The sequence below is a fragment of the Biomphalaria glabrata genome, chromosome 8, assembly GCF_947242115.1.
Source record: "Biomphalaria glabrata chromosome 8, xgBioGlab47.1, whole genome shotgun sequence".
NCBI lineage: Eukaryota > Metazoa > Mollusca > Gastropoda > Planorbidae > Biomphalaria > Biomphalaria glabrata.
In genome coordinates, this window is record NC_074718.1 from 5,228,676 (window position 1) to 5,253,565 (window position 24,890).

Sequence of the window (24,890 nt, forward strand, 5' to 3'; positions counted from 1 at the left end):
CATTTTGTGGCTAGATGTAAAGTGGCAATAACGAGAACCAGATAATACTTCATCCCTAAATACTGTTTAGCATTCGCTTTGTGCAAAGAGCGCTGTGTGTCAAAGTTTGAATAGACGCTTCGGTTGCTATGACTACAGCGGAGGATAGAAGAATGATTGTGTTGATAGGTCCAGTGCTATTCTAGACTTATTCAACTGAATGAAACGATTAATTGCTTTCTTGTTAGTTTCATTACATTTTGTCTTTTTTTTTTTCTTTTCTATAAGTTTGAGCGAGGGAGCAGGTTTGGAAGGAGATTTGAACTAGATGTATGATGTGAACTAGATGTATGATGTGAACTAGATGTAAGATTTGAAATAGATGTAAGATGTGAAATAGATGTAAGATGTAGTCTAGATGTAAGATGTAGTCTAGATGTAAGATGTAAACTAGATGTAAGATGTGAACTAGATGTAAGATGTAGTCTAGATGTAAGATGTAAACTAGATGTAAGATGTGAACTAGATGTAAGATGTGAACTAGATGTAAGATGTAAACTAGATGTAAGATGTGAACTAGATGTAAGATGTGAACTAGATGTAAGATGTGAACTAGATGTAAGATGTAGTCTAGATGTAAGATGTGAACTAGATGTAAGATGTAGTCTAGATGTAAGATGTGAACTAGATGTAAGATGTGAACTAGATGTAAGATGTGAACTAGATGTAAGATGTAAACTAGATGTAAGATGTAAACTAGATGTAAGATGTAGTCTAGATGTAAGATGTGAACTAGATGTAAGATGTGAACTAGATGTAAGATGTAGTCTAGATGTAAGATGTGAACTAGATGTAAGATGTAATCTAGATGTAAGATGTGAACTAGATGTAAGATGTGAACTAGATGTAAGATGTAAACTAGATGTAAGATGTAAACTAGATGTAAGATGTAAACTAGATGTAAGATGTGAACTAGATGTAAGATGTAGTCTAGATGTAAGATGTGAACTAGATGTAAGATGTGAACTAGGTGTAAGATGTAGTCTAGATGTAAGATGTGAACTAGATGTAAGATGTAGTCTAGATGTAAGATGTGAACTAGATGTAAGATGTAGTCTAGATGTAAGATGTGAACTAGATGTAAGATGTAGTCTAGATGTAAGATGTGAACTAGATGTAAGATGTAGTCTAGATGTAAGATGTGAACTAGATGTAAGATGTGAACTAGATGTAAGATGTGAACTAGATGTAAGATGTAAACTAGATGTAAGATGTGAACTAGGTGTAAGATGTAAACTAGATGTAAGATGTGAACTAGATGTAAGATGTGAACTAGATGTAAGATGTAGTCTAGATGTAAGATGTGAACTAGATGTAAGATGTAGTCTAGATGTAAGATGTGAACTAGATGTAAGATGTGAACTAGATGTAAGATGTGAACTAGATGTAAGATGTAAACTAGATGTAAGATGTGAACTAGATGTAAGATGTGAACTAGATGTAAGATGTGAACTAGATGTAAGATGTGAACTAGATGTAAGATGTGAACTAGATGTAAGATGTAAACTAGATGTAAGATGTGAACTAGATGTAAGATGTGAACTAGATGTAAGATGTAAACTAGATGTAAGATGTGAACTAGATCTAGTTACGCTGTTTGTACACGAGGAGTAGGTGGAGGCTACTGTTTGGCTGTTTTTAAGTCTTGAGCTCGATCACTTACATGCTAACAGTATGAGGTTTTGTGTCTGCCAGGTCAAGATGGCATGACTAGTACTAGATTAAGGGAGCAGAATCATTCTCTTTAAAAAAAATAACGCTGAAATAAGAATTTTTATATTCTATCTATTTAAACCGTGATTCTTTTTCCAATTATCTAGTGCGTGTGTGTGTGTAAATGTATTTGAGTAGAAAAAAATAAATCAGAAATCTATTGGACATCTGTCTGGTGTGTATATCACTAGCAACTCTTTGCCAACCCCTAGATCTCTTGATGCTCTATTTCTAAACATGTTGGCGTCATTATCATAATTGCAGTGTTCCCTCCCCGCCCCTCGGGTCTAGCCAGGATCAAGAAGATTAACTTAAAGAATATTTCAAAGTTTGGAAGAAAAAGAACAGCACATTACCGAAACAAAACAAAACAAAGAAGAAGAAGAAAAAAAAGTGAATAATTACGGAGCTGTGTACAAATATCTTGTCACATACCTCTGTCAGCACGAACACATACACTCTACTTTTGTTTTCTTTCCTAACCCATGCTACCTTTTTTTTTCTCACTCAATCTCTTATTCTTGTTGTGCCTTTTAGAAAGTCGATCACACAATGAAATTAGGTCAGTAAATACCTTCTGGTTTAAAACATCGGTATCAGCATCATTGTCAATCTGCACATATGTATATTAAAAGAACATCATTCGGGCATCTCTTTGGGTTTCTACATCATAGGGCATTTCTTTGGGTTTCTACATCATAGGGCATCTCTTTGGGGTTCTACATCATAGGGCATTTCTTTGGGTTTCTACATCATAGGGCATCTCTTTGGGTTTCTACATCATAGGGCATCTTTGGGTTTCTACATCATAGGGCATCTCTTTGGGTTTCTACATCATAGGGCATCTTTGGGTTTCTACATCATAGGGCATCTCTTTGGGTTTCTACATCATAGGGCATCTTTGGGCTTCTACATCATAGGGCATCTCTTTGGGTTTCTACATCATAGGGCATCTTTGGGTTTCTACATCATAGGGCATCTCTTTGGGTTTCTACATCATAGGGCATCTTTGGGTTTCTACATCATAGGGCATCTCTTTGGGTTTCTACATCATAGGGCATCTCTTTGGGTTTCTACATCATAGGGCATCTCTTTGGGTTTCTACATCATATGGAATCTCTTTGGGTTTTTACGTCATAGGGCATCTCTTTGGGTTTCTACGTCATAGGGCATCTCTTTGGGTTTCTACATCATAGGGCATCTCTTTGGGTTTCTACATCATAGGGCATCTCTTTGGGTTTCTACATAATTGGGCATCTTTTTGATATTCTTCATCATTAGGGCACCTTTTTAGTTTCTACATCACAGGGCATTTTTTGGGGTTTCTAATCACAGTGCATCTCTTTGGGCTTCTATATGAATAGGGCATCTTTTTGATATCCTTCATCATTAGGGCACTTTTTGGGTTTCTACATCAGTAGGGCATCTCTTCGAGTTATCACTGACTTTGATTCTTCGTACACCTGTTATAGAACCTTGTTTTATTTTTCCCCACTTAGTTCCGGTGAAGATTGAAGTGTTGTATGTATTGATATGTATCACTTCGCACGAGGAGGTGGTCATTTCATGACATTTTTTGGTCGTTGGTCGTGACACCCTGGTCATCATTGAATAATCGAAAAGGTCAAATCTAGCAGAAGTGACCTTTTGTAGTATACCTCTTCCACGTTGGGTAGCCGTGAAAGAATCCAATATCTACGGACATGTAGTGTCTTGAGGGAATTACCTAACATATTGGGGGAATTACCAAACACATGGAAGTGTTGACACACCATGTCGTCCCGTGTACTCGTATGTTGATCTCAAGTTTGGGTAATCTGGGTTTTAAAAAAATGCACCAAATAGGAGAAACACATGTAAAATGTAGTGCAGACGTGATTTGTCTATCCTTTGAACTTGAGTCTGCAGCAACGAGTTTCACTGTTGATTAGAGCGGGAAGACATGTTTACACTTCGTTTCTACACCGCCCAACATAATGTGATTGATAGAACAATTTTGTTTTTTCCTTTTTTAAGCTCTAGATGCTGGCACATAGTGAAAAGACTTGAAAGCAGACGATATGGGCAGAAATTACCTGTTTTGACTTGGTATTGTCTTTTTACTTGGAGTCTTAGAGACAAAAAGGGCATAAACTCTAGTGCTTTGACTTAGACGATAATAGGCACACTCTTTTGTTCTGAGAGCAGACGAGATGCGATTAGTCTTTTGAACCGGAAGCAAACCATGCGGGCAGTATGAGTGAGCTGGAAGCAGACAACGCGAGTTTGTTCGCATTAATATAATTTTGTAATGCTTCCAGCTGCGTTAATTTTTTTGAATGTATGATCAACTCAATGATTATAATTAGGCTTGTTTGAACAGATTTAGTCGGAGAGCAGGAATAAAAAAAAAATCTTTACAGAAAATTGTATGTCCCTCGCTCTTGGAGAAAATCGTTATTTACTCTCTCTCTCTCTCTCTCTCTCTCCCGTAAAAATAAACAAATCTCTTATGAAATCTCACCTCCTGTGGAGCAATGCTATGCGGGACAGTAAAAGGAAACACAATGATGTGCACATGTCATCAGTGAAAATGACATTTGATGTCGGCGCAGATCTCGATCAATGCTTATCATTACGGGCACTTTCTAAGAGCCCATGCTCTATGTTTCATCAGAGAAAATATTTGGATGTCAAAGTTCTACAAATACTATCCTCTAAAGATGTTAGATATTCATCTTACTAAAGATATTATGTATCCTCTCTGAACATCAGGAGAAGAAGATCGAATATTTTATCATTTCCTATAAAAAATAATAAAAAAAAAAAAACGTTGGGATTCGAACTCATGTTTATCAATCGCCCAGCAATATATACTAACGTTACGTCCACCTCATCTCGCGCGCACGTAGCATTAAATAAATGAAAAGCAAAGAAATGAAGAGATTAGAAACAGGATCAGCCATTGGACCCCACGATGACCTGATAACTATACTGTCAAAAATCGCAAGCTAAACTCTATGGGCACATCAGAAGATCCCCAGGGCTTTCAAGGAACAGTACCAGGAAAAAGAAGAAGAGGCAGACTGATAAAGCGATGGGGAGACAACATAAAAGAATGGGCTGGCCTCTCGAGGAATGAAACTCTATCCAAGGCAAAAGACATAGTGGAATGGAGAAAGACTGTCAACGGATCTTGTGTTGTGCCTCATCGGTTCAACACACAAGAGGTGAAGGCGACTCAAGTGACGCAATAAACTGACAAGCCTCTGATAGCCAACACGTGATCCAAGTAATGTCTTGACTCTGTTCCCAGCAGCCGCCTGGACTTGGAAGACAAAATGCAAGTCAAAAGATAAAGCTGCACAGAAGGAGAAGAAAAGTGCATTGATAAATAATAGTATGCAGCTTCTGAAGATTTATTTTGTTGTCTGAATAATAAGTTGAGGGCGGGGGGCGGGTAGAACAAAACCGTCCGATGTATGCGTGGAGGGGAAGGGGGCGTTTTGACCTTTTTCTTTTGCTGGACACTTTAGCTAATGAGCTATTTATTCTCCTTACAGCCCCCCTCCCCGGGGCCCGTTTCATCTGGATACTGGCTGATATATGACTTGCTATCCCCTCCTAGTTTCGTCCGGGGGGGGGAGAGGGGGCGCCGCCTATTTATTAAATTCTTCCACTATGCAATCTTGGCATTAGGTTCTCTTTTGTTGCGTGGCACACTGCAGACCCAAGCGGGAGGGGGGGGGCTTTAGGGAGGATGGACGCCCCGTGCACAATGGCTGGGATTCCCAGAATAACGAGATGATCTTTCTTGTGCATAAAACAGTTACAGGAAATGTTTTTTTTTGTTTAAAGCAAGGGTTTTGTTTAGTTTTGTGTTCCGTTGTGTCTGGGAAGCTTATCCCGTAACGACGACTATAGCGTTGACTTGTGTACACAAGAGGATTCCAAGATTGATTTAGTTGGAGATACGTACTTCCTTGTACAGGCTCTTCATCTATCATCTCTTGAAAGGCACTCGGATAAATGTATCGATTCTTTAAAATATATAAATATATAACAAATGAACTTTAGAGAAAATAGGGCAGAGAGAATTACACAGTAAACAGAAAGAGAGAGGAGAGAGGAAAGGAGCCTGCATGACCATCATGAACTATGAACATCAACTATGAACATAAGTGTAACTTGTGGACTGTATGGCCGAGTGGCCAACGCCGCTTTGCTATGTATCAGTGTGGCTTGAGTTCGAATCCTGGCTCGAACAAAGTTGTGTGTGATGAACGCCAGCACGGAAACCTTCTCCCCTATACTCCCTACCTCCCACTGCTCCACTAAAGAGATTGGGAAGTAGAGTTCTGGGAAGTCGAGTTCTGGGAAGTAGAGTTCTGGGAAGTAGAGTTCTGAGCATGCTTCGAGCATGAAAGTTGTGCTATACAAATCAATTTTAAAAAAGCAACTACTGTCCTATGTAAAAGTTGCTTAGTAAAACATCATTAAAACAAGAGAGTAGTGGTACTGAGATGGCTGCCTGGTCGTGCGGTTTGCGCGCTGGACTGTCGTTTGGATTTATCGATGGTCCCGGGTTCAAAGCCTGCCCGCTCCCATCCCCCGTCGTCTTGCGAAAGGTTTGGACTAGGAAGTAAACTATCTTCAACTCTGAAGGAACATCCGAAACATGTCAAACAATACAAAACAAACATACACTTTTATTTCTATTGAAAAGATACGCAATAAAGCAAACCAATTAGGGGCAGTAATCAGTGTGGAGGGATGTGGGTCTCGTATGGCAGTACAATGTAAGTTAGTCATTTTGGGCGTTTGTAGAAAATGTAACATTGAATGCCATCTGTCTTTAATACTTGCCTTAACACATATTATAACATAGAACAAACAAATGAATATAATAATCTAGTAATGAACAAGTAGGAGCCAAAATATTGATTTAAATATCTAGTACGTATGTAGGACACTCCTAATTTTGTACTGGAGTAATTTTGTACTGGAGATTACTGTAATAAACAGTAGAGTGCTTGGTTTCCGAAACTGGGGTGTTCAGTTCGAATCTCGATGAAGACTTGGATTTTGAATTTCGGGATTTTAGGGCGCCTTTGAGTACACCCAGCTCTCTAATGGGTACCTGCCATTAGTTGGGGAAAAGTTAAAGCTGTTGGTCGTTGCGCTGGTCACATGACGTCCTCGTTAACCGTGGGCCAAAGAAACAGATGATCCTTTACATCCCAATAGATCGGAAGGTTTGAAAGGGGAAACTTTTGTAAAACTTGCACTGATACTGTTAGAGGCTGTCATACTGTTAGAGGCTGTAATACTGTTAGAGGCTGTCATACATTTAGAGGCTGTCATACTGTTAGAGGCTGTCCAATAGTTCTAGAAGAAGAGGCGTAAAAAAATGTTTTGGGAAGAGGGCAAGTTTTCAGTCACGTGACCGTTTCTGTTACCTCTCACTATTTCCTCCCTCTTAACCCAGGATGGTCTAGCCCCCCCCCCCCCCCCGCCTCCCCTCCCCGTTCCCTCTCATTTTATTTTAAAATGACATTTTTAGCAAGTGTCTAAGATCCCACCCAAGGAACAGAAAACAATTACAGCTCCATGTGCCATCAGCCCCCCCCCCCCCTTTTTAGCCCTGACATTTCCCGCCCCCCACTCCCGGGTTGTCCTGAAGGGCTGTGAACCAGCGCACATTGTGCTCCGGGGCCATCCAGAAAACGTTCGTAGAAATAATTGCTTGTTTTAACTGTCCAGCCGATAACAAAATCTATTGATCTCTAGTAACACGTCCGGAGTCTCACAGTTGTCCGTCTGTTTAATTCAATTTCAGGAGGCAATCCGTCGCTTCCCAACTTTTCCTTATATTGTAAACTCTCACCCCCCTTTCCCTCCGTTTTTTTTTTCTTTCTTGCTCTCCTAAAAAACGAAAGTTAACACATTCACAGAGACCCCCATTTTGAATTAATGAATAAATTTCCAGAGCTCTTTTGGAGACTGTAAATTGCTTTTCAACTACTTTATGGCTGGGAGCGCTAGTACGGCGGGGAATAAAAAAAAAGGTTCATGATATTACGAGGTGGCTAACAAAAGCCAGGGGTTAGGTTCTACACGGTACAAAAGCCTTTTCATTATAGACGACCTCGCGTTTTATTATGAGCTTCGTCTTTCCCCCCCGGAGCCTTGCTAGACTTTACATATGCGTTGTGTGTCCGTCGTGGATGGCCTTCTAATGGTAGGACGCAATCGTTTACTTTGAATAAATAGACTGGAAGAAAGGGAGCGAACTGCGAGTTTTACATTTTGTGGTTTATCTGTGGCATTTGTTTAGTCAATCAATAGATGAACTCGAACCTAGCAGTACTTGTGTGTAGTATTTATAACCAAGATATAGACTATATTAATTTATAGTCCATCTCTCTTATATGCAGTGCATATTGTATTTGTAGTCTATAATCTATTGTCTATTTGTAGTGTATCCAAAAGCTATTATCATGTTTTGTTCTTTAATGGGGCGTGGTGACTGATTTAGTAAAACGCTTGGCTTTCAAACCTAAGGTTCTCGAGTTTGAATCTCGCTGAAGACTTGGATTTTGAACTTAAGTACTTTCAGGAGGTCCACCCAAATTGGTGCCTGACATAGGGGAGTTAACCGTTGGCCATACAAATATATATATATATATATATATATATATATATATATATAAACTTTTTTGTTAAAGTTTCGGTGATTCTTTGTTTTATTATTATTTATCTTGTATAAGTCCAACTTAATGCCACCCTTTATCAGGGACCCTTGTTTTGCACGTTGGCAGGCCCCAACCCCCCAACACCCAAGCCCACAAATCTATGTCCAACCTCTCCAGGACAAACTGTGCTGGCTTGTAGATTTAATTGAAACTGCCTTGGAGACTTCTACACCTCAGCACCCTCGTTATTTTAGGATTTAGCAGCCGTCGCCTCACAATAGACGATGGCGCCTCTTGAATATCTGTGTTTTTTTTCACATTATTTTTTCCACTCAAGCAGCCCTGGACTTTTTAAAGACACTCTCCTTTTCCCCCCAATACTTTAGCCGTATACACAAACAAAGCTGTGTCCTAAGCTTCTTGAACGAGTCAGCCTACCCCCAGGTACATATCTTCTTTACGATATAGACTTGAAATGTGAGTGAAGGTCTGATTAATTCGAGAATGTCTTTCATAAAGATTTGTTGATAACTCTTCACGTATAACCAAGCTATTGAATTAGCTAAGGTCCTCTGTATGTTAGACCAGTGTGTCCCAAACTGTGTTCCGCGTAACCCTAGTGTTCCACGAGGCTTGAACAGGTGTTCCACGAACGACTGAAATTATGAATTACTGGGCCACCACGCTTATTAATCTCGATAAAGAAAGTGTTCCGCTAAAAACTAGGAACGTGCGAAGTGTTCCGCTAAAAACTCGGAACGTGCGAAGTGTTCCGTTAAGGAAAACGTTTGGGAACCACTGTGTTAGACTATTAAAATCTTGTGGAGTACTAACTCGATCTAGAACTGCGATGTATTGTACGATCTCTTGGAGCTCAGAATGAACTAATCATGCAAGACAATACAGATCTCCCCCTCCCGGTGGGATGGAACTTGTACACACAAAAAAACGACACACTGACACGTACATTTATGTCGAACCTAGGTATATAATTTTAAAAAAATATGAGTGTAAAGGGGCTCCTTTAAGCACATACCTCCATGTTTAGACTTGCGAAATACGCCTCTGACATTGAACTGATACTGATGGGCGTAAATACGTCTCTGACATTGAACTGATACTGATGGGCGTAAATACGTCTCTGACATGGAACTGATACTAATGGGATTGAAGTACGCCCCTGACACTGAACTAATGGGATTGAAATACGCCCCTGACATTGAACTGTTACTGATGGGCCTACAAGTTTGAATGAGATTGTGCGCTTCCTCGTGTGAGCGTATTTCTTAATGTGTGGTTGTGCGTCGCTCACCTGTGTGTGTAGGCGTTAATGTGTTTATGTGTGTGTGTGTAGGTCTGATACTTGACTTGGTGTAGACTTGGGCTCATCTCATGATGAAGGCTGTCACGGCAGGAGATTAGCCGGAGCCTGGGGATTGATTGATTGCTGATTGATTGAACCCCCCCAGTAACACTAACGTTTAGATACTCCCCCTCTCCACACACGCACGCACACACTTGCCACATCTCTCTCGCTCTCTTGATGTCCAAGACCAGCTCTTATCTTCACGTTCCGGTCATCATACACCATCGGCATGTGGCCACAACACCAGGCCCGATGGTAATCTTATCTCAATATTAAAACACAAATTTGCATTCGCCTGACAGCCTGCTGGGAAACGGACGTCGTCGTGTGGGGGAAAAGGGGGGGGGGAATCATTGGGATGTGCACTTCGTCATCAAATTGAAAATGGTCAAATCCCTTCAGGCCCCCCGCGAGCCTTCGTAACTTAGATTTTCGACGGCCTTTATCCTCCTGTCTGCCTCAGAAAGCCGCGGTTTGAAATATGGTTTGCAGAGAAAGAAGTGATTTGTTCCCCCTAGTCCCCGGCAGAAGGTTTTCCCCTAAAGCCTTTCCCTCCATTCTCCTATTTGAATATTTAATGAGCGAAATGATTAGCTTTTTAAAAAAAAAATAACGTGCACATCTGAAGACCTTTTTTTTTTTTTCTACACAACAAATGTAACTTTTTTGTAGAAGAGCTCTGGTGATTGATAGACGTTCTTGACATTATTAGTGTTTAGCTTTCATTGAAAGCCTCTCAAACCAGTCGGATGGATATCTTTCGGAAGACAAAGAATGCACCGTAACTAAATAGACTTGTGGGACTATTTTTTTCTCCAAAGCTTCAGAGTTTCTATTATTTGAAATGTATAGAGTCTCTGCATAATTAAATTGTGAAAGCTGATGATACGTAAGAATTAATATTTTGTCAGTCTTGCACAAATCTAACGATCCTTTCTTCTTCTCTTTATTGCACTTGGTCAACTTTAGTGATCTCTGCGGCGGTAGTTCTGTTGGTCTTCAACGCCACCTTCTCAATCGTCGGACATCAAGACGAACGACCGAAACTTTCTATTTTAGTCTCGAGTCATTCATTCAAACACTCAGACATCGTTCACAGTCTTGTTGTAAGCTTTGCTGCTAGAAGTAGTTAACGCAGATAACATGCAGATATCATCGTAACCTGAAGCAGATAACATGCAGATATCATCGTAACCTGAAGCAGATAACATGCAGATATCATCGTAACCTGAAGCAGATAACATGCAGATATCATCGTAACCTGAAGCAGATAACATGCAGATATCATCGTAACCTGAAGCAGATAACATGCAGATATCATCGTAACCTGAAGCAGATAACATGCAGATATCATCGTAACCTGAAGCAGATAACATGCAGATATCATCGTAACCTGAAGCAGATAACATGCAGATATCATCGTAACCTGAAGCAGATAACATGCAGATATCATCGTAACCTGAAGCAGATAACATGCAGATATCATCGTAACCTGAAGCAGATAACATGCAGATATCATCGTAACCCGAAGCAGATAACATGCAGATATCATCGTAACCCGAAGCAGATAACATGCAGATATCATCGTAACCTGAAGCAGATAACATGCAGATATCATCGTAACCTGAAGCAGATAACATGCAGATATCATCATAACCTGAAGCAGATAACATGCAGATATCATCGTAACCCGAAGCAGATAACATGCAGATATCATCGTAACCCGAAGCAGATAACATGCAGATATCATCGTAACCCGAAGCAGATAACATGCAGATATCATCGTAACCCGAAGCAGATAACATGCAGATATCATCGTAACCTGAAGCAGATAACATGCAGATATCATCGTAACCTGAAGCAGATAACATGCAGATATCATCGTAACCTGAAGCAGATAACATGCAGATATCATCGTAACCTGAAGCAGATAACATGCAGATATCATCGTAACCTGAAGCAGATAACATGCAGATATCATCGTAACCTGAAGCAGATAACATGCAGATATCATCGTAACCTGAAGCAGATAACATGCAGATATCATCGTAACCTGAAGCAGATAACATGCAGATATCATCGTAACCTGAAGCAGATAACATGCAGATATCATCGTAACCTGAAGCAGATAACATGCAGATATCATCGTAACCTGAAGCAGATAACATGCAGATATCATCGTAACCTGAAGCAGATAACATGCAGATATCATCGTAACCTGAAGCAGATAACATGCAGATATCATCGTAACCTGAAGCAGATAACATGCAGATATCATCGTAACCTGAAGCAGATAACATGCAGATATCATCGTAACCTGAAGCAGATAACATGCAGATATCATCGTAACCTGAAGCAGATAACATGCAGATATCATCGTAACCTGAAGCAGATAACATGCAGATATCATCGTAACCTGAAGCAGATAACATGCAGATATCATCGTAACCTGAAGCAGATAACATGCAGATATCATCGTAACCTGAAGCAGATAACATGCAGATATCATCGTAACCTGAAGCAGATAACATGCAGATATCATCGTAACCTGAAGCAGATAACATGCAGATATCATCGTAACCTGAAGCAGATAACATGCAGATATCATCGTAACCTGAAGCAGATAACATGCAGATATCATCGTAACCTGAAGCAGATAACATGCAGATATCATCGTAACCTGAAGCAGATAACATGCAGATATCATCGTAACCTGAAGCAGATAACATGCAGATATCATCGTAACCTGAAGCAGATAACATGCAGATATCATCATAACCTGAAGCAGATAACATGCAGATGTCATCGTAACCCGAAGCAGATAACATGCAGATATCATCGTAACCCGAAGCAGATAACATGCAGATATCATCGTAACCCGAAGCAGATAACATGCAGATATCATCGTAACCCGAAGCAGATAACATGCAGATATCATCGTAACCTGAAGCAGATAACATGCAGATATCATCGTAACCTGAAGCAGATAACATGCAGATATCATCGTAACCTGAAGCAGATAACATGCAGATATCATCGTAACCTGAAGCAGATAACATGCAGATATCATCGTAACCTGAAGCAGATAACATGCAGATATCATCGTAACCCGAAGCAGATAACATGCAGATATCATCGTAACCCGAAGCAGATAACATGCAGATATCATCGTAACCCGAAGCAGATAACATGCAGATATCATCGTAACCCGAAGCAGATAACATGCAGATATCATCGTAACCTGAAGCAGATAACATGCAGATATCATCGTAACCTGAAGCAGATAACATGCAGATATCATCGTAACCTGAAGCAGATAACATGCAGATATCATCGTAACCTGAAGCAGATAACATGCAGATATCATCGTAACCTGAAGCAGATAACATGCAGATATCATCGTAACCTGAAGCAGATAACATGCAGATATCATCGTAACCTGAAGCAGATAACATGCAGATATCATCGTAACCTGAAGCAGATAACATGCAGATATCATCGTAACCTGAAGCAGATAACATGCAGATATCATCGTAACCTGAAGCAGATAACATGCAGATATCATCGTAACCTGAAGCAGATAACATGCAGATATCATCGTAACCCGAAGCAGATAACATGCAGATATCATCGTAACCCGAAGCAGATAACATGCAGATATCATCGTAACCTGAAGCAGATAACATGCAGATATCATCGTAACCTGAAGCAGATAACATGCAGATATCATCATAACCTGAAGCAGATAACATGCAGATATCATCGTAACCCGAAGCAGATAACATGCAGATATCATCGTAACCCGAAGCAGATAACATGCAGATATCATCGTAACCCGAAGCAGATAACATCCAGATATCATCGTAACCCGAAGCAGATAACATGCAGATATCATCGTAACCCGAAGCAGATAACATGCAGATATCATCGTAACCTGAAGCAGATAACATGCAGATATCATCGTAACCCGAAGCAGATAACATGCAGATATCATCGTAACCCGAAGCAGATAACATGCAGATATCATCGTAACCTGAAGCAGATAACATGCAGATATCATCGTAACCTGAAGCAGATAACATGCAGATATCATCATAACCTGAAGCAGATAACATGCAGATATCATCGTAACCCGAAGCAGATAACATGCAGATATCATCGTAACCCGAAGCAGATAACATGCAGATATCATCGTAACCCGAAGCAGATAACATGCAGATATCATCGTAACCCGAAGCAGATAACATGCAGATATCATCGCAACCTGAAGCAGATAACATGCAGATATCATCGTAACCTGAAGCAGATAACATGCAGATATCATCGTAACCTGAAGCAGATAACATGCAGATATCATCGTAACCTGAAGCAGATAACATGCAGATATCATCGTAACCTGAAGCAGATAACATGCAGATATCATCGTAACCTGAAGCAGATAACATGCAGATATCATCGTAACCTGAAGCAGATAACATGCAGATATCATCGTAACCTGAAGCAGATAACATGCAGATATCATCGTAACCTGAAGCAGATAACATGCAGATATCATCGTAACCTGAAGCAGATAACATGCAGATATCATCGTAACCTGAAGCAGATAACATGCAGATATCATCGTAACCTGAAGCAGATAACATGCAGATATCATCGTAACCTGAAGCAGATAACATGCAGATATCATCGTAACCTGAAGCAGATAACATGCAGATATCATCGTAACCTGAAGCAAATAACATGCAGATATCATCGTAACCTGAAGCAGATAACATGCAGATATCATCGTAACCTGACGCAGATAACATGCAGATATCATCGTAACCTGAAGCAGATAACATGCAGATATCATCGTAACCTGAAGCAGATAACATGCAGATATCATCGTAACCTGAAGCAGATAACATGCAGATATCATCGTAACCTGAAGCAGATAACATGCAGATATCATCGTAACCTGAAGCAGATAACATGCAGATATCATCGTAACCTGAAGCAGATAACATGCAGATATCATCGTAACCTGAAGCAGATAACATGCAGATATCATCGTAACCTGAAGCAGATAACATGCAGATATCATCGTAACCTGAAGCAGATAACATGCAGATATCATCGTAACCCGAAGCAGATAACATGCAGATATCATCGTAACCCGAAGCAGATAACATGCAGATATCATCGTAACCCGAAGCAGATAACATGCAGATATCATCGTAACCCGAAGCAGATAACATGCAGATATCATCGTAACCCGAAGCAGATAACATGCAGATATCATCGTAACCCGAAGCAGATAACATGCAGATATCATCGTAACCCGAAGCAGATAACATGCAGATATCATCGTAACCCGAAGCAGATAACATGCAGATATCATCGTAACCCGAAGCAGATAACATGCAGATATCATCGTAACCCGAAGCAGATAACATGCAGATATCATCGTAACCTGAAGCAGATCATCATCATCATCATCATTCCTTTGAGTTCCTCATGGAACATAGGGCCTCGACATAAACACGCCACTCTCCACGGTCTCTTGCTAGCTTTTTGATGGTTTCCCAGCTCTTCCCGGTCTTCTCTGCTTCTTCAAGTACACTGCGTCGCCATGTTCTTTTTGGTCTTCCTCTGCGTCTTGTTCCCTGGGGGTTCCACTCTATGGCCTGCCTAGCTCTGTTGCTGGTATCTTTTCTAAGGGTGTGACCAATCCATCTCCACTTCCTCTCTAAGATCTGCACTTCTATATTTTTCTGTCCACTCATCTCCCACAGTTTGGTGTTTTCTACTTTGTCATACCAGTGTATTTTTAGGATATTTCTCAGGCATCTGTTGATGAAGGTCTGTATTTTTTTTGTTGTGGCTTCAGTTGTTCTCCATGTTTCAGAACCATACAGTAGGACAGCCTTGACATTAGAATTAAAGATTCTTAGTTTAGTCTTGTTTGAGATGTAAGGAGATTTCCAGGTTGGTTTTAGCTGTGTAAATGTCTGACGTGCTAGATTTATACGGCGTTTAATGTCTTCATCTGTTCCACCTGATATACTGACTACACTCCCAAGGTATATAAAATTTTCTACTTGGTCTATTGTCTGAGAATCCAATACTATGTCTCCACTTTGTTTCTTCTCTTTATTGCACTTGGTCAACTTTAGTGATCTCTGCGGCGGTAGTTCTGTTGGTCTTCAACGCCACCTTCTCAATCGTCGGACATCAAGACGAACGACCGAAACTTTCTATTTTAGTCTCGAGTCATTCATTCAAACACTCAGACATCGTTCACAGTCTTGTTGTAAGCTTTGCTGCTAGAAGTAGTTAACGCAGATAACATGCAGATATCATCGTAACCTGAAGCAGATAACATGCAGATATCATCGTAACCTGAAGCAGATAACATGCAGATATCATCGTAACCTGAAGCAGATAACATGCAGATATCATCGTAACCCGAAGCAGATAACATGCAGATATCATCGTAACCTGAAGCAGATAACATGCAGATATCATCGTAACCTGAAGCAGATAACATGCAGATATCATCGTAACCTGAAGCAGATAACATGCAGATATCATCGTAACCTGAAGCAGATAACATGCAGATATCATCGTAACCTGAAGCAGATAACATGCAGATATCATCGTAACCTGAAGCAGATAACATGCAGATATCATCGTAACCTGAAGCAGATAACATGCAGATATCATCGTAACCTGAAGCAGATAACATGCAGATATCATCGTAACCTGAAGTCTCTTCAACACTTGCACAGAGCGCCTTCCTTCTGTTTTTTTTTTTTTTTTTTGCTTTATTATCTGTCATAAAATAGTGAGACTTGTGATGGGGAAACTGCCTTGGGCGTAGTTTGGATTTGGCCTGACTTATCCTTGGTGTCTGAGGGGGAGGTAATTACTACGTACATTTACTTACAACCAAGATGTATAAATAGAATGGCCAGAGGTCTCTGCTGCTGTCGTAGAGAGGTAGAGGGCATTAAGGGGGCAGATGTTGGACCATCTTAGAAATTAGAAGCTAGTCAAAACACGGGATCGAATTAGCGCACTGGCCTATGAGTATCACCACTGTGTGATTAAAACTAGATTCTCGTGTTGTGCTGTACTAGAATTGAGTCGTGCTGCCACGTTGTTCATTGCGCCTCGTGTGTAGTGTGTATTTGACGAGACTGTTTTATCGTGTGTTAATAGTCAGTCCTAGCCGAGAATCTAAAGCGAAACTTACTAATGCTGTCAAAATGAAAAAAAAAAATGCGAAATTCAGACTAAGTCGTATCAGTAACCAGAGAACAATGTGGCCCATTAGCGTGAGATTGACCACATCATGGATACCACATGTGGCCACATTACAGCCCTCCATCTGGACTCCCAGCCATCAGAAGGCTACATAATAAATGGACATCAATTTCCTCTAGGCCTTCCACACGTGGGTCACGTGATCACAGCCACCGGTTTTGAGCGCTACATCTTATTCCAACCATTTGTAATACATTCGTAGAATAACGAGGGAATGTTTGAAGCCCCATCTCCATCTACGACTTAAACCGTGGAACCGCCCCCCCCCCTTCCCGTCTTTCCATGGAGTTCACCAGATGACTGGGCCAGTGGTGAACTGCAAAGAATCCATGTTTTTGTTTATTTCCTCTGTCGGACTCGCCGCCTTTTGTTCATCTGAAATCACATGGGCGTTTCTGTAAAGTCTCGTCCTATGAAGTTCACCCTTTTTTTTTTTTGTTGGATGGTTCTCAAACTTGTTGACGTGAGACTTCCACCTTATGCAGGTGCCTTTCATTTCCGTATCTTTTTTTTCTCATACAAACATGTTATTAGTTGTGTCGTTTCTTTTTTAATTTTTTTATATGCGGTGGCCCAGATGGTGTGTGTGGATGGGAAGGGGGGGGTAGGACATTCATTCTATTTAGTAGTTATTTCGTGTCAATATCGCCTGTAGAAGCGTGGTTGAGAGGCTAAGTGCGCTTGAACTTGGCTTGCCTAGAAGGGGGCTCGAGGTTCGACACCCGACTCGGGCAGAGTTGCGTTTACTGAGCGCCTAAAGGTAGCACGGAAAACCAACTCCTAGATACCCCCACCACCACCCACCGGTCCACAAATGAGATTGGACCAAAGCACTCTGAGCATGCTATAAGCATGAAAGTAGTGCTATATAAAAGCTATAATAATAATAATTAAAAAAGTAGATGCTTCAAATACTAAAAGACTTATTAAAGACAAAGTCTATTCACTGAAAGTCATTAGTGCCTGACTGCTGAAGAGAAACATTTCATTTCTCAGTGGACGAATGCCCTGATCTTACTTAACTATTATTAAACCTCTAGGACAGCAACATAAACGATAAAGGAAGATGCCGTGTCTCTTGTAGCCTGGACTTATATCATTGAGATGGTCTTTACTTCTTTATGCGCGGCCTCGTGTTTTTCCTACTCCTGTACACATACCCTTACATAGGATCAGTTTGAGAAGCGCTGGCGAAGACGGACATTTTAGACATATTTATATACTCTGATCATGAGGCAGCCTTTTTTGAGCTCCCTAGGTCTCATGATCTCTGAAGTATGCCCAGCGCACCTAGTATAAACATACTGACACACACTCACGCTCTTACTCACACGCACAGACACTGGCATTCTGGAGACAACTTCAAGAGCTCTCTAAGCATTCCGTGTATCCAGGGGCGCTGACATGGATGCTATATACGTGAGACCCATCTGTGTGTGTGTGTGCTTTGCTCCTAAATCCCCGGTTTGGGGTGGTGGTGGTGCTGTGCAATGCTGAACAGTGTGACTTTATACTAAGGTTTAACTTTGTTCCAAAACTCAACGTGTAACTAGAAGACAACTCGGTTTTACTCATGGCTACTTACATATTGTGAATGTCAAGTTGACATTTGGTTCAACCCAAAAATAAAAAAAAATAATACTTAAAAAAAAATCACACAAAAAAAGCAAAGCTTATTTATTGACGGTAAAAAAGAGCAAATTACTGCCATTTATCTGAAAATGACAGCGTTTAGCTCCCTTTCTTCTATATAAAACAAAATTAATTCATTAGTACTAAACGATTAACTAATGGATAACTTTTTTGGATTGATTCGTGTCTTGTCATCGACTATGAATAAGTATGCAAAAATTCAACTTGTACCGAGAATGGGAAATGGGAGAAAAAACGTGAAAAAAAAAAGTAATAAGGGGATTAAATCCATATATACATTCACATCGCTCGTTAAGTGACATTTATTCTCCTTATTTCGATATCAAAAAAAGTAATTAATCACCAACAATTAATTAACTAATTTTTTTTTGCTTATTGATTCATGTCTTGTCAGGTTCAATGAATAATTTTGCAAAGTCTTAACTTGATCCGAGAATGGAAATTGAGAGAACAAACATGTTCAAACGTTTTGACAGACAGACAGAGTGAGTTGATATAAGCTTTGTGAATAGGTGACAATAGTAGATATCTATCATTTGAAATTCTAATTTTGTAAAAAGGGAAATTTGTTTTAAACCAAATGAACATTTCAAACAAAAGCAAAGACTTGGGAGTGTGTTCCGTAACCATGACAGCAGACACTTTGAAGAGACTCCTATAGACATCATGACTCAAACATCATTGAACTATTAAAGTACGTCTAAAAAGTTTAAGCATTAACAAAAAGAGAAAGTGAAACTTCACGCTTTTTAAAGACTAAGCTCATGTTTTAGTCTGACTGGTTCAGTTCTCCAGTCTGGTGGTTAGGCGTTGTGTTTATTACCATATGCGGGCAGGCCTAACTAATAGACATTTAGTGGGAACACATAACGACAGTCCAGCTGTTCCTGTCATAGAAGCTGGTTCCCGGTTTTAAATAGACATTTAGTGGGAACACATAACGACAGTCCAGCTGTTCCTGCCATAGAAGCTGGTTCCCGGTTTTAATTTATATCAACTTAATGTCACCTAAATGTCACTTTGGAAGATAGCGGCGCGATGAGAATGGAAGTTCTGCCTCTACAATCTGATTCACTGATTAACTTCAGCATTGATTAGATCTTTCAGACACACCCACATTTACCTTTGAGAGATTCAAAATCGATGGAAATTTCTTAGTTCCTTTTTATTGTGTTTTTACCAAACCTCCCCCCCCCCCAAACCACCTTCATCTCAGTAAAAGTGGGGGGGTATTTTTTCAGCCAGCTACGCCCCTGTGTTCAAGATCTACGACTACCCCTCCCTCAGCATTCTGCGAATATATTATCTGTCTAAATGCTAGAATAACATTACGGCTCGCCATGTTTTGAAAACGAGCACGTGACTGGATGGCGTATTATGATTGGGCGTTGACTCGTCTGTTGAATTCACATGGAGATGACATTTAAACGAAATGAGGGGGCCTCGCGTGACATTAGTCCCATTCGCGGGGTATCTTCTAGTTACTTGCCAGTGTAGTAGACAGCCATACTTTGGTCATTCCAATTCTTATTCAGCGGTCATTGAAATCTCTAGTTTGCAACAATTTCTTTTAAATACATTTCCGAGTGTAGAGAAACTTGATATTCGTTAAAATTTGGTCCACCATTACCACTTGTTCTGAAAGTATGTAGTAGCGTAAAGTAAAGGTCATCTGTTTCTTGGGTCTACGGTTAACGATGGTGTCATGTGGCCAGTACAACGACCAACCGCCTTTACTTTTTCCCCAACTCTTCGAGTGCCAAGGTCAATGATGATCATTAGAGCTGGGTGGACTCAAAGAGGCGCCCAAAGATCCCGAAAATTAAAATCCCAGTCTTCACCAGGATTCGAACCCGGGACCCCCCCCCCTGAAGAAGCCAAGCGCTTTACCGCTCAGCCACCGCGCCTCTTATGCAGTAGCGTGAGGTGTTCCAAATGTTGTGCTTCTTTTTTGTTTTTTAGCTTCCACTGACAATCTCTTTCCATTGAAATGTTTATCGACTTGTAAAGCTGGGGATGTAAGCAAATCACCAAGAGTTGTTTCCCCTTGATGCACCCGTCTGACCTTTCACCCTACCGACATAAGTAATTTAGTGTGAAATCCTCCTGCCAGCCCGCTGTATGGTCAGCGGTGCATGTACATGTCAGATTCTGTTAACTCCTGGAGGTTGGAAATTAGTGCGCCAACCCTCCAATCCCAAGCAGTGGATTGTTCTTCCTCTGTTCTGCAATGGCGTAACACTTGTCCTGGCATGCACTTCTAGTTCTGTTGGTAATTGAGTTCTCGGCGTGGAGCCCATCTCCAACGTATCTCCAGACGCCGCTCCAAATAGTTGTCTCTTAGTGGCGTGTATCTGTCTCTGTGGTGTAGCGCAGTTTTCATTCTCTATTTAAGCAACTGTCTTCCAGTGTCAAGGTCAAGGATGATCAATCGTGCCCTGTTCTTAGTTGCTTAATGTTGTTTAGTCACTTGTTCATTATTCTTCGTAATGTTATTTTCTTTGTTTCATTTTAGGCTTGTAGGTTGAACACTACCGCGGCACAACGCAATGATTCTAGCTTTGTGTTAGTTTAAAAAAAAAAATTACAACTTCGGAGCAGTAACTTAGAATCGCTAAACAGTTGTATATTTCAAGAAGGGCAGTATTAAAATTGTTTTGATAAAATTTTTTTTTATTATTGATGTAATAATTGTTCCCCAAACACACACAGACACAAAACTTCTTGTCCTCTGCTTAAAGCGCCATCCTATGACTTTATTGATAAAATGACATCAAGTCAACATGTCACTGTAATAACATCATGTTCCATTCTTGTGTAAAGACAATCATTTAACAAGAAAATTGAAGAAAGCTGGCTACCCTCCTCCCCCACCCATTTTATCCTCTCTCTCTCTCTCTCTCTCTCTCTCTCTCTCTCACACACACACACACACACTCTGATGAATGCACCTCTCATCCCTAGAAATGTTTCCACTTTAAAAAAAAAGAGGGGGGGGGGGAGAGGAGTAAAAATGGAGAGGATGTTGAGAGAGTTCTTTAAAAAAAAATGTCCTTACTCCTGAGCTGATTTCATCTGTGTAAACTCACCAGATGAAGCGATCAATCTCTGGGGGGGGGGGGAATACAGCGTGGACAGATTACGTTTCAAGCCGAGAACTGTACACTTGCCACTGGTCAATTGGCTTCTTTCTCTTTTTCTTTTATGTCTTGTTTGTTACCGCGTGTCCAGTCTAATGGAATAGATCAACACAGATTAGAGCTGCTTGTTGACTTTCTGAAATATATTTACGCAGTGCATATAGACCCGTTGATTTATTTAACGCGGAGAATTGCTCGCCAATGTAAGACAAAGAATACACACACACATGTATTTGTTTTTTTTTTTTTTCTGGAGCAGTTTTCTGTTCTTGTTGTTTCGGCAGTTAGATTGACTTAACAGCATAGTGGCTACGTTTTAAGCCTTTGTAGAGAGACGCGTATCATGGCATTATGTTGGTAAGTAAGCAAGAGGTCACGAGAGTATATTGCTTGAAATTCAAGCTTTGAAGTCAACAAGCAGCTATAATCTGTGTTGATCTGGACACGAAAATACCAGCATTCATTGATACGTTTGTGTATTTTTCCTTTCATTGTTTTTGGGTTCTGAATACGCTAACACAGCATTTTTCTCAACTCAAAGAGTGTTCACAAGGAGGTCTGGGTTCGAATCTGTTCAGATGGGTTTTTTTGTTTCAATTGTTTGCTATGCCCATCTAATCCATGTCCTATAGTGTTCACTAAAACCTGGGTCTTATAAAAACACGAGTTTAACGCTGTAATTACCCAACACTATGTCCACACCCTAGTAGGTCAGACAAAAAGATGTATTTTCTCAACCAAAAAAATGTGTTTGTTTTTTTTTTAAATGTGTTCCTTAGTTGCTCACATCATTTAGAATTAATTGGGTCCCTTGGCTCTTGCCTGACAGATCGCCGACTCTAAGAACAGTGGCGGGTCTATCTGTATTCAGTATTTGTGTTAACATACGTTGTTAGTTCTCTTCGTTCAGTCCTGGCTACATCTAGATTTGAGCTCGTTTTGTTCAGTTCTTACCGCATCTAGCTACCTTTGTTCAGTCCTGGCTACATCTAGACTTGAGCTCGTTTTGTTCAGTTCTTACCGCATCTAGCTACCTTTGTTCAGTTCTGGCTACATCTAGATTTGAGCTCGTTTTGTTCAGTTCTTACCGTATCTAGCTACCTTTGTTCAGTCCTGGCTACATCTAGACTTGAGCTCGTTTTGTTCAGTTCTTACCGCATCTAGCTACCTTTGTTCAGTTCTGGCTATATCTAGACTTGAGCTAGTTTTGTTCAGTTCTTATCGCATCTAGCTACCTTTGTTCAGTTCTGGCTACATCTAGACTTGAGCTCATTTTGTTCAGTTCTTACCGCATCTAGCTACCTTTGTTCAGTTCTGGCTACATCTAGACTTAAGCTCATTTTGTTCAGTTCTTACCGCATCTAGCTACCTTTGTTCAGTTCTGGCTACAGCTTGTCGTACATTCATTCTAATTTGTTATATGTTTCTATGTCTAAATCAGTCATCTTGTTATTAACATTAGTATTTAATTAATGATGTATTTAAAGTGTTCCGAAATGGTTTACTCCATCGACCAGTTTGTTTTATACCAAGTACTTTCTCGTTATCTCCCTTATCCAACGGAATGTTCAGTAAGTCACAAATGCTCCATTTTAATGTTGATAGAATTGAATGTAAAGACACTTTGTACCATAAGTGTGGTAACTCTTTAATTCTTCCAAAAGAATTCTCTCCCCTACTGCATGTCAATGGTATCTATCAATATGTTCAGAAACACTGTCACATTTTTACTTATTGTCTCTCTCTCTCTCTTTCTCTCTCGCTTTCTCTCTCTCTCTTTCTCTCTCTCCCCAAAAATTTTCTCAACTGGTCCAAATAAGTGATAGGATCATAACATATAGAGAAAGCTAAAAGCCAGACATAGCGCTAAACAAAAACAATAGGTAAAACTATTTCCAATCACACACATTTAATGTTGATGGTCTTCATGTATTAAAAATCTAATGACATGACTGACCCAAACTAATTGATACAATCACACTTTGTATAGGCTTTGTTGTTGTTGTTTTTTTAAGTATTTCTATGTTTTCTTGTTCAATTACATCCTGTTTGAACTTGGCTGCGTCGAACTGACCAATTCTTCGTTTTGTCAAACCAATTCAGTTAATGACCGTAACGTCCATTCCGTTGTGTGATCTTATCTGATATTTGATATTGTTCTAGTCCCAACAAATGCAGTGCTATTTTATCCGCTTCTGTGGGGAGTAATAGAAACTTGACAGTTGTTTCCCCTCGATAAAGATCTCTCTCTCTCTCTCTCCCACAGCCTGGGCTCTGTGCATGATCTAGCGTTGATCACAGGCAGACACGAAATACCCAATCATACACACGCTCAGACAAGGGGTAATTCAAATGGCCTACTGTTTAAACTGGAAGCGACGCCCCTGATAAGGCGTTGTCTCCAGAGATGTTCTGGGCGCACCACTCCCTTTTTTTTCTTCTCTTTTTGTTATTAGACCACATTACATTATCACACCAGAGACAGTTTGTATGCTTAGTTGTGTATATGCGCCACCACTAGCAGGCTCCCTGTCTCCAGAGATGTTTGGGGCGAAACATGCCCACCCCCCACTCCCTTTCCCCTCTTCTTCCATCGTTCACGTGTCCACGTGACATAATCACACTAGAGAATGTCGCATTGCTTAGCTCTGTATGTTTAGGCAAGGAGAATGTTCATTGTCGAAATAGCTACAGATTGCAAGGGGACGTTATTCTCTGTGTTGTGACATGGGGACTGAGACAACAATCTCTGTGTTTCACTAACTCTGAATTGCAAAGTTTTCCCATATAGTTCAATAATCGCGTGCTGTGACAATGCATGGGTTTATTTTAAACAGAACTCGTTAGTTAATAAGAGGGGGTGGGTGTTATGGCGTTAAGGAAGGAGAAGAGGTAGGAGTCAATGAAAAATAATTGTGAAATAAAAAAAACAACAACTCCAAAGTTACGCTATTCTCTTTTCAACTCCAAAGTAACGCTATTCTCTTTTCCAGAATG

General features: G+C 40.3%; 1 protein-coding gene across 3 annotated transcripts in view; it reads left to right on the forward strand.

The window, feature by feature from the left end:
- The window catches only part of LOC106057322 (cadherin-related tumor suppressor-like), a 157,680-nt gene that overhangs the window by 102,342 nt on the left and 30,448 nt on the right, over positions 1 to 24,890 (forward strand). The window lies entirely within an intron of this gene.